At 36.3% G+C, this 12,509-nt stretch overlaps 1 long non-coding RNA gene across 1 annotated transcript; it reads right to left on the reverse strand.

Annotated features, from left to right (window-relative positions):
- Positions 1-11,084: 11,084 nt before the first annotated feature.
- Positions 11,085-11,910, reverse strand: LOC307170265. Its single transcript, XR_013823327.1, has 4 exons — positions 11,764-11,910; positions 11,622-11,678; positions 11,335-11,532; positions 11,085-11,246 (listed from the first exon to the last, which is right to left on the reverse strand). It is a non-coding gene; the product is annotated as an uncharacterized lncRNA (long non-coding RNA).
- Positions 11,911-12,509: the final 599 nt, after the last annotated feature.

Here is a 12,509-nt window from a genome sequence, read left to right on the forward strand (position 1 = left end):
AAGTCGTGACCATTTAGTGCAGTTATAGGCATCTAAATATGTATATGCCCTCAGTTTCTCTTTACCCTCGGTTTCTCTATCGGGTCGGTGTAGAAGTCAGGCCACTCAGCCGGAGGGAGCGTTGACGTTAATCCTGTCAGATCGTCCATTGAATGAGCGTGTATCGGGTCAGCCAATCTGGGATGAACGTAAAAATGAACTTTTGCAAATAACAATTGCGGTCCTGGACAGTGAGTGACCTTGCACATTAAGATAAAATCGGATTTTCTGTTTTTTATCATTAAAAAAACAAGCTAACAAAACTTGCACACTAACGTTAGTAAAGCGGCCAGAGGGATCGTTCTTCCTCCAGCTAAGCTCTGCCCACAAAAAAACGTCACCATGTTTACCAACTGAAAAGGGGTCTATAAAGAAGATTTATATTCGCTACCTCAGGCTTTTGTCTCTTCCTTTGAACTGAGGGCTGTTCCATAAAACAAGATTAGAATACAAGCAAGGCTTATTTATGTTTGTCAGACTTATTGTCGGTTCATTCTGTTTCATAAAGCAAACTTAAAATAGTTCAAATGTCAGGTGTTGGAGTTTAATCCCTGCTTTTCTTAGCGTCTTCTATGAGACAGGCCTTTGGTCCAACACATGGAAAGACGTGGTTTATTGATTTATTTTTAGACATTTAATTAACCAAGAAGGTTCAACTGAGATACAATATCTCTTCTACCAGGGAGTCCTAGTCAAGATTGCTAGAAAAACAAAGAACAAACAAAGAAATACATAAAATCACACAATTTGACACAAAAGCCCGAAATCTAATAAAAAATGCTAATCATACACATCATACACAGCTAATTAAAAACTTGATTTCATTTAATTTCCTTCCATATTGAAGAGAAAAGATGTAGCATGTTGTTCGGACAGTTTTGGGTGTTTCATGCAAAGAACTCCCGTCATATTTTTGCATAATGATGCATTTACAAGTTAATGGCCAAAAGGATCTTTATAAAAGTTCACATTGTTGCAGATGAAATATAATATGGATAACATTAAATAATCATTTTTTTTCTCAGATTAGGCCTAATTGTTTATTAGTCACTTTAACCTAAACCTCTCTACTTATCCATTGGTCGTGGCCATCTGCCATGTTTGTAGTTTAACACTTTTTACTCGTGTTTGTAGTTCTGAATCGAATCCTCCAAAGCGCAATGGGTTGTGGGTAATATTAGCTGTTATAGTGAGTACGGATCTACACTTGCAAAATCCACCGGGAATAGTAGATCATCCGGCGACTTCTGGCATACTCTTTTCAACATACTATGCTTTGAGACACTTATTCTAATCTCACATACTATTTAAGATGTATAGTATTGACATTGGGAAATGATGTGATGCACAAAGCATATTATGAGGAAATTAAAGTGCTTTTTGACCTTGGATGCATGTAAAACTATAGTAGGAGACTCCAAAACATAATTAGGAGCCTTTAAAATAGCATAGCATTCTGAATGGCCGGTAACTTAAACATTTAGTAGCCAAATTGGCCGGTGAGTGAACAAGTTAATTTCAATCCCTGAATACTACTTTACTTCAGAATAACATTACAAATCAAAAGGAAATCCAAACAGAGTTCTTTTCAAAAATATTTTTATTCAATCAATATATTTAAACTATTATAAACAGTTCTAAACATTTTGGTACTGTGTTTGTTACCCAGAGTACAGTGCATCTGCAATTTACAGCCATGAAAGCCTTTTTGAGTGTGCAAGAATGTAAATTAAACACATGCAAGAGAAGAAAAGCTGAGGGTTGGGAACCAGCGTCCAAAGACAGAACTTTTGGTATCTTAAAAATTCTACAAGTGAGCAAAAATAACAAGTGTCCCACAACCTTCACCCATAACTGGTTGCTGGCAGACAGGCCACTAGGGCTGCACGATATGAGGAAAAGCTGCGATGTGCGATAACATTGTTTAATATTGCGATGACGATATGACTTGCGATAAATATTCAAATGTGAATGTTAGCTATACTGTTCCCATGTCTTAGTGCTTTAATAGGTTCTTTGCGTGATAGGTCAAACGTTTATTAGCAGCCTGGTTCAGATTACATGATTTTAGCGCGATTTTGGCACGATCCGTTTGACGTGATGTCGTGGAGATTCGTAAATGACAACGGGCGTCGGGACGCAAGATTAGATCGTTTCATCTCGTATAGTGTGTCATAGTAGGCGACAACCTACGTCGCATCTGCAATGCTTCACAACATCACGACAGAAAGTTTAATTTAATGTTTAATTTTTTAACGGTCCTCCACGACGGGTTGAGTATGTGAGCGAGAGTGCGCGAGTGAGTGAGAGTGCGAGCAACAGTGAGTGTGTGCGCGTGCCAGTGAGCGAGTGAGTGTGTGTGTGTGTGTGTGTGTGTGTGTGTGTGTGCGCGAGTGAGTGAGTGAGCAAGGGACAGTGAGTGTGTGTGTGTGCGTGAGTGAGTGAGCGCAGTGAGTGAGTGAGCGCAGTGAGTGTGTGTGTGTGTGTGTGTGTGTGTGTGTGTGCGTGCGCGCGGCGCGAGTGAGTGAGTGCGCGCAAGTGAGTGAGTGAGCGAGGGACAGTGAGTGTGTGTGCGCGAGTGAGCGAGTGTGTGTGTGCGAGTGAATGTTTGCGAGTGAATGCGTGCGTGTGACGGCACGCGATGACTGGTCGGAAAGCAGCGTGTAGTCTGACATGTTTCTTGTCCATGACACGACAAGATTTTAGGAGTAAAAATCGTGTAATCTGACACCGTGACTATCGTAACAGACACAAAAATCTTGTAATCTGAACCAGGCTTCATCGTGTCAGGCTGTCTGTTGCGATGTGTTCATCGCGCCAGTTCATATCGCGATGATGATGAAAATTCGATGTATCGTTCAGCCCTACAGGCCACTGACCCTCAGTGTGAAGTCTTCCATTTATTCACCATCATGTACCGAATTAAGCTGTTGACGTGTTCATGGCAATCACTCTGCACCACCGTCCTGATCTTCTGCTTACTCCGTCTGGCAGTAGGTTTCTTCTCATCAATGGTGAAACTGTAAGAAAGGCATGGCACACACACACAGAGACAAAACCTGTTATCCACAGCACCAATAAAGATAAAAAGACAGTGTAAGGGAGAAATGGTGATCAAAATTCTGTAGCAAAACAAAATGTGACTAATTTTAAAAGTTTAAAAAGCTGTATTTTTATGCCAAATACCTACAAAAAACGAATAAACCGCCTGGTGACAGCAATGCCCTTCACAGGGTGCAAAGACAAGTGGACCTGTAAGAAATCAAAATAAATTTGTTTCAGTGATGTGTTACTTGTATAGGATGTATAACACATACACTATCGCCTATACCAGGGTGTCTACAGATATAAACAAGTTAAATTTAAGACTTTTTAAGACCTTTTTAATGCCACTTTGAATGAAATTTAAGACCAAACCTGTGATGGAAATACACATTATATTACATGCGTATATATAATATTTAACCTAAGTAATTGAAATAATTTAATATTCACTACTTGTTTATTGAACTAAAATCAATGTAACATTTGCAAACGTGAGAATATTCAGCAAAATAGCTCCTGTCATGTTATGTTACTCAGGGGTTTTTCCTGGCTCAAAATGAGGCGGAGGTGGTAAAATCCTAATAATGTATTTTAATAATAAGATAATTAAATTTGTATTTTTTGTAGATCATCATAAAGCCTAATGTGTTTCCCACATTATTTTTGTGGGTGGAGCTCGGTACCCCTAGGGGGGTCCGGGGGCTTGCCCCCCTGAAGAAAATTTTGTACATTTTAAAGATAAATTCATTAATCTGGTGCACTTTGAGTCACCCGAATCCACTGTTAAAAATAAATAATCCACCCGCAAACCACCCATATTCTTTGATTTAGATATCTGCATCTGATCATCACATTACAATTATTCAAAATCTCAGTGTTAAGCATGATAATATGGTAACATATCACACTGAAGTAGGCTGATTTAAAATGAACATTTATTTAAAATAAAAGTTCTTCTTTTGGCAAAATTACATTTCCTTAATGGCATAAACAGAGGCTTTACTCCCTTCAAACTTAAATTGTCAATGTTTCATTACATCACTGTTTGAAAACACTAATTTTTTGTACCTTTTATAAAGGCCATTTTTCCCCTAATTTTATTAAATGTATGCTCCATCTTTCATTTCAAATTCTTAAATTTGATAAATATATTCAAATAAAATAATAAGACACTAGGCTGTTACCAATCAAATTAAATAATTTACATTGAAAAATTATAACTGTATTAAATGAGATTATTTTAAAGATTTTTGAATATACAAATAAGGAATGTTGAAAAGAATGATACTTTATGAAACTAAACCGCCAGTAGGAGGCGGCAGGCGACCGTCTTAAAGGAGAACTCCGGTCAATTTTAACATTGAGCTCATTTTTTTGTACATTTGGAGTGCTGTCAGTACAGAGAACAACGACAAAAATCGGTGTTGCCTACACCGTGTTATCCTCTTTTTAAAATTTGCACCCTGTTGACTTCAATGGGGCAAGTTTTAAACCTGCTTTTAGCCTCTTAACATCCTTGATGTGTCATTACAAGTGCACAGCCATGTGAGTGATTCCTTCAGAGTGAACACGGGTGAATCTGACCGCAGTAGATGTGAAAGATATGAATAAAAATTATATTTATTTAGCCAGCGCTCATACCTGTATTTACATCCTGTTTTCGGTCGAAGGCCATAGTAATCGATTGCCAAGTTCACGCGCATTGGTTTAGTACCTATGATCATGCGCGTGAACTCGACAATCGATTACTATGGACTTTGACTTTGATTATCATCAATAGCTGTTTATGTAATAAAATCTGAATCATTCTGGCGATTCGATGCTTCACTTGACGGCCATTAGGTCCGTCAGACTGGAGAAATTTTTGCGGTAACGTGACCAGAAATATTTAAGACCTATCGAATCTGAATTTAAGACATTTTAATACTTTTTAAGGCCTTTTAATAGGAAAACTTTATTTAAGACATTTTAAGACTTTTTAAGGACCCGCGGCCACCCTGTATACACATGTATTTCATACACTCCAACAATACATCTAGGTTAATAAAAATCGTATTATGCTAGACCTTGCTGAATATTTTGCCATGGCATGCATTTGACTTGTCATTGATGCCTAATAGATGATTAGCAACTGTGATTCTGAACTAAAAGTAGGCTAATTTATACCGTTTATATTTTTATTACACGGCTCTATGGAATACTTGATTCTGATTGGTCAATAGCATCATCCAGCTTTATATTATCCCCAGATAACAACCTCTGAGAACAGAAACACAGACTCATCTGGGTTACTGAAGTCAGCAGCGCTATACGTTTGCTAGGAAAAAAAAAAAATCTTTGTGGAAGTTTTGCGTTTGGTGAGCTAATAAAATATTAAAACTCAGTCGAACCAATATTTTGTGTACAGTTTTTTTATTATTTAATTTAATTATGCCATCCAGTATCGTGGACTCGCTCTCTCTTGTTTCATACAAACGCTGCCGCCATTTTGCAACTATTGTTTTGTACACAGTTGGATTATAAAATACTAACAGGTACGGTTTTAAAACAGTTTAATCTGAAATCAGTATCTCTTATCTCCATAATTATTTATGTGGTGAAATGCTGTGTAATAAGTGTTATGACTGTAAGCCGTATCTCTTAAATGTCCGTCTAGTTTGAACTCGCCGCTGAAACTGCTCTCTCTGCGGAAGCTTTGCGTTTAAAGACTTAATAAAATATTTCAACTCAGATCAATATTTTGTGTCTAATTATTTACTGAAGTGGCAAGCATCCGTGTAATAAGCAGATAATGTACATCCAGCCGGTTGTTATCTCAGAATAAACCTCTTCAGGTGTGTGTGTGTGTGTTATCTCAGAATAAACCCCTTCAGGTGTGTGTGTGTGTGTTATCTCAGAATAAACCCCTTCAGGTGTGTGTGGGTGTGTTATCTCAGAATAAACCCCTTCAGGTGTGTGTGTGTGTGTGTGTGTGTGTGTGTGTGTGTTATCTCAGAAAAAAACCCTTCAGGCTGATTAAGACCCTCTGATCTGTGTTTATTCTGAGATAACAACTGGCTGGATGTACATTATCCCTGACTTGACAATCATTTTTGTTATTACAATTACCATACTGTGTCTTCCACCCAAGTAGTTGCAGTAATAACCTGGTACCAATAGCCAGTCTCTCTGACCCCAAACACCCAACTTTGCAAGGGAAACTTACATTTATATTAACATTTATGCATTTGGCAGACGCTTTTATCCAAAGAGATTTAGATTGCATTTCAAGGTTTTCTTATCAGTTCTTGCTTTCCCTGAGAATCGACCTTGGCGTTGTAAGTGCCAACGCTCTACTGTTTGAGCTACAGGAAACTTCTGTATTTTTCAACCTGGACCAAGTTTTCCGATGTTTTCATGTCTAATTAAAATTGGAAACTAATTGAAAATGTCCAGTATCGACAAATGAAACAAACTGCAAATGGAATAGCCTACTTTTGAGCACTGTCAATGTACGTCTATAAAAGTGCTTGTTTTTGCCAATGACAGACTTGGGACATTATTAAAAGGATCTCTACAGATATAAACATTTGTGTTCATTGTAAGATCTTTTTTGTTTAAACACAAATGGCCATTTATCAAATCTCCTCAAACCCTCAGAATCCATTGACGTAATTTTATCTCGCACACTATCGTAAAACAAACTTCGTTCACCAAAAGGTTTCGGTTTGTCTTTCCACAGTTCCAATTATCATCAACTCTGGATTGGTCAAAATAAACCCTATGCTAATTCACTATTAGAGAGCAGCGGGTAGACAATCTAAGGTATTTCCGACCAGAAATTATTGGGCGAGGGAAGAGATTGCAACTTTCACTGGCTAAATTTGTAGTTTCATTCACACTTAAAAAACAATGAACACTTACACTATAATGTTAAAAAGTAATAATAATATTAACTTACCAAACTTCAAAAAATCCAGCGTTCTGCTTCTCCAGTCTCCATCAGTTGTGTTCTGTCAGTGTGATGTGACGTCAGGTGGCGCGCAATATACAGCAATCCGGTATTATTGCCTGGCATACTACAGCCAGCTTACAGCAAGACTAAAATATACTGTAAAACATTCCTGCTCAATCAAAATGACCCAGAATGCAAAGTAAATTACCATATTTTCCTGTAATGTAGAAATGTGGTATGTTTCTGTAAAAACCTACTGTACTTTTTCGAGCTTCTAAATCTACATAGTATATGTGTGTGTGTGTGTGTGTGTGTGTGTGTGTGTGTGTGTGTGTGTGTGTGTGTACGTCTCCCAAAAATTCTGTTGGGTTCTAGCAATAAGTGTCTCACGACAAAAATATGAAAGTTATTACTCACCTCTAGCACCTCTAGATAAGCCTCTTTATTCTATAGAGCCAAACAAAATAATAGTACCTCAATTCTCGGAGTAATGCAGTCAATCGTCACGAGTGGTCCTCTCAGGTTCTCACTCAGTCCGACCGACGCTGAAATGCTTCCAAAGCGCCGTCGTCTTTTCCTCAGTGCCAGATGAAAATCTGAATCACGCGGGAATTCAGCGCTATCTGGATGTGTCGTACTCTTTCTCTCGGTGTCAGAGAACTCTCGATCGCGAGGGAATCAGAGTTCTCTGTGGGTATGTCCTCCAACGATGTCGTCCGCCGAATAAATCATCAACTAACCACTGTATTTCGCCAAGTTCATTTAACGAACTTTCCTTTCAAATGTAAACAAACAGTATCTCACCACTTTATAAATAACGAAACAAAATAAAATACATTAAAAAAACACTCACAGAGTGAATTTCTTGTCGAAACCACTCAATACACAATCTAAATAACAACTAAGTGTTTTCAACTGAGGAATATGCGTGTGACCGCTCTCCTCTGAATGACAATTAACTATCCAATAGGAATCCTCTTTCCAGTACGAGAGGCGGGACCATTACTTTATCAGCCAATCAGATATGAAATGCTTCACTCAACCATATTTGCATATACATTATAAAAGTTTAAAAAGTGTAAACAAAAATAGCTCACCTCAGCTGATTGATTACATTAAAATAGCAAACATTTTTTGTATTATAAGTTTTCGGAAATGTTATGTTTATTAAATATGTAAATTGAGCGTTATCTCACAAATTTGCATACATTTCTAGAACAAAATTCTTGTTTCGTTTTTCTTTTCTTTTTTGACATATTATAGTCAAAGGTTTTTACAGAGGGGATATTGGATTTCTCTTTTTATCACTCCATAGGTTTAAAAAAAATACTGTCAACAACCAGGAAAAAATAAATTTCCTTTTTTTTTTTTATATAAAATGTTGAATAAAATCAGGTAAATTATATATGAACAAACCCCTCTGTAAAAACCTTCAGAATATTGATAGGAATAAAACTGTAAAGTTTGGTATATGTAAGTGCTGCTGAAGTGGAGAGAAAAGGTCATTTTGAGAAAACAGACTTTAAAGACACATACTGTAATTGAAATCTACAGACGCAAATAGATAAAGTGCTATAAAAGGTACACTTAAAAGTGTATTTAGGATGTTTTCTTTCCACTAGTCTGAAAAATAAAGCCAAAAAGCCCAAAATCTCAAAATTGACATGATAAAACAGTTTTTGTCTGTAGTGTCTCGCCTTAAAGACACAGTTGCATAACAAACTTTAGAATTAAAGTTAATTCTGAATTACACAAGGACAAGTTTTTATTTTGTGAACAAATTTAAATTTAGTTTTTATATATTTAGTTTCAAACTCGGTTCACTGGACAAAATGCGTTGTCAACCTGCAACGTCATCAAACACAGACGACACTTGAATTAAATAAATATACATGTGCATATAATAGCTACATAGATGTGTATTTATAATATAAATTCATTATTAATTATAAATGATAAATTGTCACATTTGAAAGTGAATGACACATTGTGATATTTAATATGAAAATAAATGTAATTGGTCATATTAGATGTGTCTTTTATCTTATTTAACTATAATCATGATCCCACTTATCTCTGTTGATTTGTGGTAGTTAGCCTGTTTATTATTATTATTATTATTATTTTTAATGAAGGCTATAGATCATGGGTGTCAGACTCAGTTCCTGGAGAGCAGCAGCCCTGCAGAGCTCTCTAATTAAACACGCCTAAACCAGCTAATCAAGGTCTTCAGGATTACTTGAATACTTCATTTTCCGCGTTCCGCTCAGTTTTGTTCCGCGAGCCTGTCGAACTAAGGTTACTCTTTTGCTAGTGAGCGCAGAGAGACGCATTCTCCGTGTGGGCATTGTCTAGTGGACTTTATTTTCAAGCGTTCAAGTCACTTGCACATGCGCTGTTGTCTGCAGACCAGGGTGTTTCCCCGAGAACTAATGGTTCCCTTGAGAACATTTTCCTGATTGTATTTGCACCGCTCTAAAGTGACGTACACTCTAAGAAGAAAAGGTTCAAAAATGAACCTTTTGAGGTTCCTGGAAATTGCAACTGTGGGGGAACCTTAAGGTTCATTTTTGAACCTTTTTGGACACACTTTTGGTATGTATATATGTATTATTATTATTATTATTATTATTATTATACATTACTACTTTAATCCCATTTCACAACACAGACACAACCTATTATTCTTCTTGCAATATTTATTTAATATAGGCATATACAAATTTGAACACAGGACAGAAAGTACAAATGAAGACTTATTAAAACTGGAATAGAATATAGAATATAGAGAATATAGAATATTACATTTCAAAATATAAAGTTCACAACAACTCATTCCATGTATTTACATCATGTATTTACCCACCCCCCCACCACACACACACACACACACACACACACACACACACACATTCAGTCAAACAAGAAATTGGCCATTTTAATCACTGTGGGTGGTATTTTGGTTTCTGCGTTATGGCACATTAAAAACTTTTCAACAAATTTCAGGGTGTTTCTCATCTTTGCAGCATACTCAATGTTGAAGATGAAGTGTATTGCCATCAGAACAACAAGAGCCATGGTCAGATCATCCACTTCACAGACCTTCTCCCCTTCCATCAATATTTCTAGGAGAGACTCTTCAACCAAGGCACGTCCCTTTATGTACAGCACAGGGTTGGGTGTACGGGGTTCCTAAACAAAGAAAGGATAATGCTATATAAGGCATAATTATATATAGCAGTTAAAATACCATTTATGATTATAATTTTTTTCAAACATTTTCAAAAAGCTAAAAAAAGAATTGGTCATTTAGATAAATTTAAATTATACACAAATTTATAGGACACCATTAAAGGAAAAGTTCCCCCAAAATGCTCTCCTCATTTACTCCCTCGATGTTGCTGGTGATGTAGAGTGGTGCATCAGAATGACATCAGAACACAGAAGAGTCATTTGTCACTGGCTCCTTTGAGAGTTTCCAATGGGGTTTTATAATGGGGGTTTTCAATATATGAGCAAAATAAAGCCTGTGCTAACATAACTTGATGATACTTTAACATTTTGTTTTACACTGTAAACTCCATATGCACATTGTCGTATATAGTCTTATATAATTATTAGAAACATACTTTTCCAAAAATGAAAATTGCTTCAAAATTCACGGTTTCGGTATGGGTGACAAAATGTTGTCAAATTATGTTTACCACAGGCTTTATTTTACTAATAAATTGAAAACCCCCATTATAAATTCTATATAATCTCGAGGGAACCAGGGTGTGGGGTTTTGACGTCATACCCGCACCACTCTATAGTGGAACCTGCACACATTCAAAGAGATGGGGCATACAAAACTATTTTTTTAAGTATACTATACCTCATTGATAAGATATAGAGATCTTGGACTCTCTTTGAATAAAAGTGGAAGCAGCAGGACAGCAGCAGCCATTGAGAGACCTTAAATGTAAAATTGTAAAAATATGGGTAGTTTAGTGTTAATTGCAAAATTGTATTTACTAAAAACAAATTGATTACATTTTCATTTATATATATTACCTTTGTGTGCCAATTCAATATGGGTTTTTTTCGCTTCAGCCAACTCAGCACAAATATCCACCCCGACTTCTCTTCTGTGGCACTCATTAATAACTTTCTGTGCCACCAGGGCAAGATTTTTCAGAATGTTCTTTTCAATGTTTGCATCAAGTATGCTTTCAAACTCTAATACAAGCTGTTAAAAAAAAAATATTAACAAAAATGTTCAAATGTGCAAATGTTCATTTCTTTGAAGTCATAATTTGGAATACAAATCTACTCACAACTGAGGGGATTTTAAGGGCTGGATATCGTGATAGTATTTCTTTTGTGGAGTGATGTTTCACATAGTCTGCCCTCTCATTCCTCGTCCGTGCCATGCAGTCTTGTAAAAGTCGGATATTTGGTGTCCTCTTCAAGCATTCTGTTCTCATTTTCTCCAAGTGGATCCCTATGCTGTATTCATCTTCTCCCGATTCACTCTTTCCACAAAAAAAAAAAAAAACATACTTATAGGTATGCTAAATAACATATCTTAAATCCTGAAGATTATTCTATTTGTGACTCTTACCTCTTCAGACCTTTGTCTCTTTTGGTGCATGTCTTGGATAACAGATAGATCCTCAGTCTAAAAAAATAAAAAAGACATCCATTACTGTAAATATCCATTAAGGTGTCGTATCATTTGGCATACTTATTTCTTTATTTGTTACCTTATCGGTGACACTTGTCTGTTGGATGCTCTGAGAAGTCATCTGGTTCTTTACTTTCCCGAATCTGCTGCGAACTTTTTTTATCTCTTCAATGTCAACCAAGGGTGATCTTTCTTTCTTGAATTTGTTCTTAAGCATCTCATGCCATGACTCCTTGAATTGAAAAATATTAATTAATCACGTATAACCTTCAAGATAACAATATCAAGGAAGTATTAAAGGCTTTATGAAATTGAAAAACTCTTTGTCATGTTCTTACATATCCCCTTCCTGTCCTGTCTCTCAAGAATTGGTATTTAGCAACAAGGGCTGAACACACCTTGTTGTATTGTTCACTTGTTGGAGACCTGAAAAAAAAAAGAGAAACAAAATTTGTCCTCCATCATGCTCTAAAATTATGCTATTAATTATGCTATATAATTACCATGTATATGTGCACATCTGATCAAACAGTGTTTGAATTATTTTTGATCTCCATTTGCTCCGTCCTGTTGAAGAACAAAAATCTCTGCTCTCCTCATCAAGTTTTTTTTGTATTGCCATAGGAAATTTTGGTAGCTGATAATTTGCTGGCCACACTGTTTGAGCAAAGTTCTGTGTTGAGATTGCCCCATGTGAAATACCAAATGAAGTCCTATAGAAAAAGAAGTGAATTAGAAAAGTGTTATTTTGTATGTTTGTCACAACTCAACACCGGAGAGGAGACTAATTTTTATTTTATTTTTATTTTTTGAGAAACAAGACTC

The sequence above is a fragment of the Squalius cephalus genome (assembly GCF_949319135.1).
Source record: "Squalius cephalus genome assembly, chromosome: 13".
Taxonomy (NCBI): domain Eukaryota; kingdom Metazoa; phylum Chordata; class Actinopteri; order Cypriniformes; family Leuciscidae; genus Squalius; species Squalius cephalus.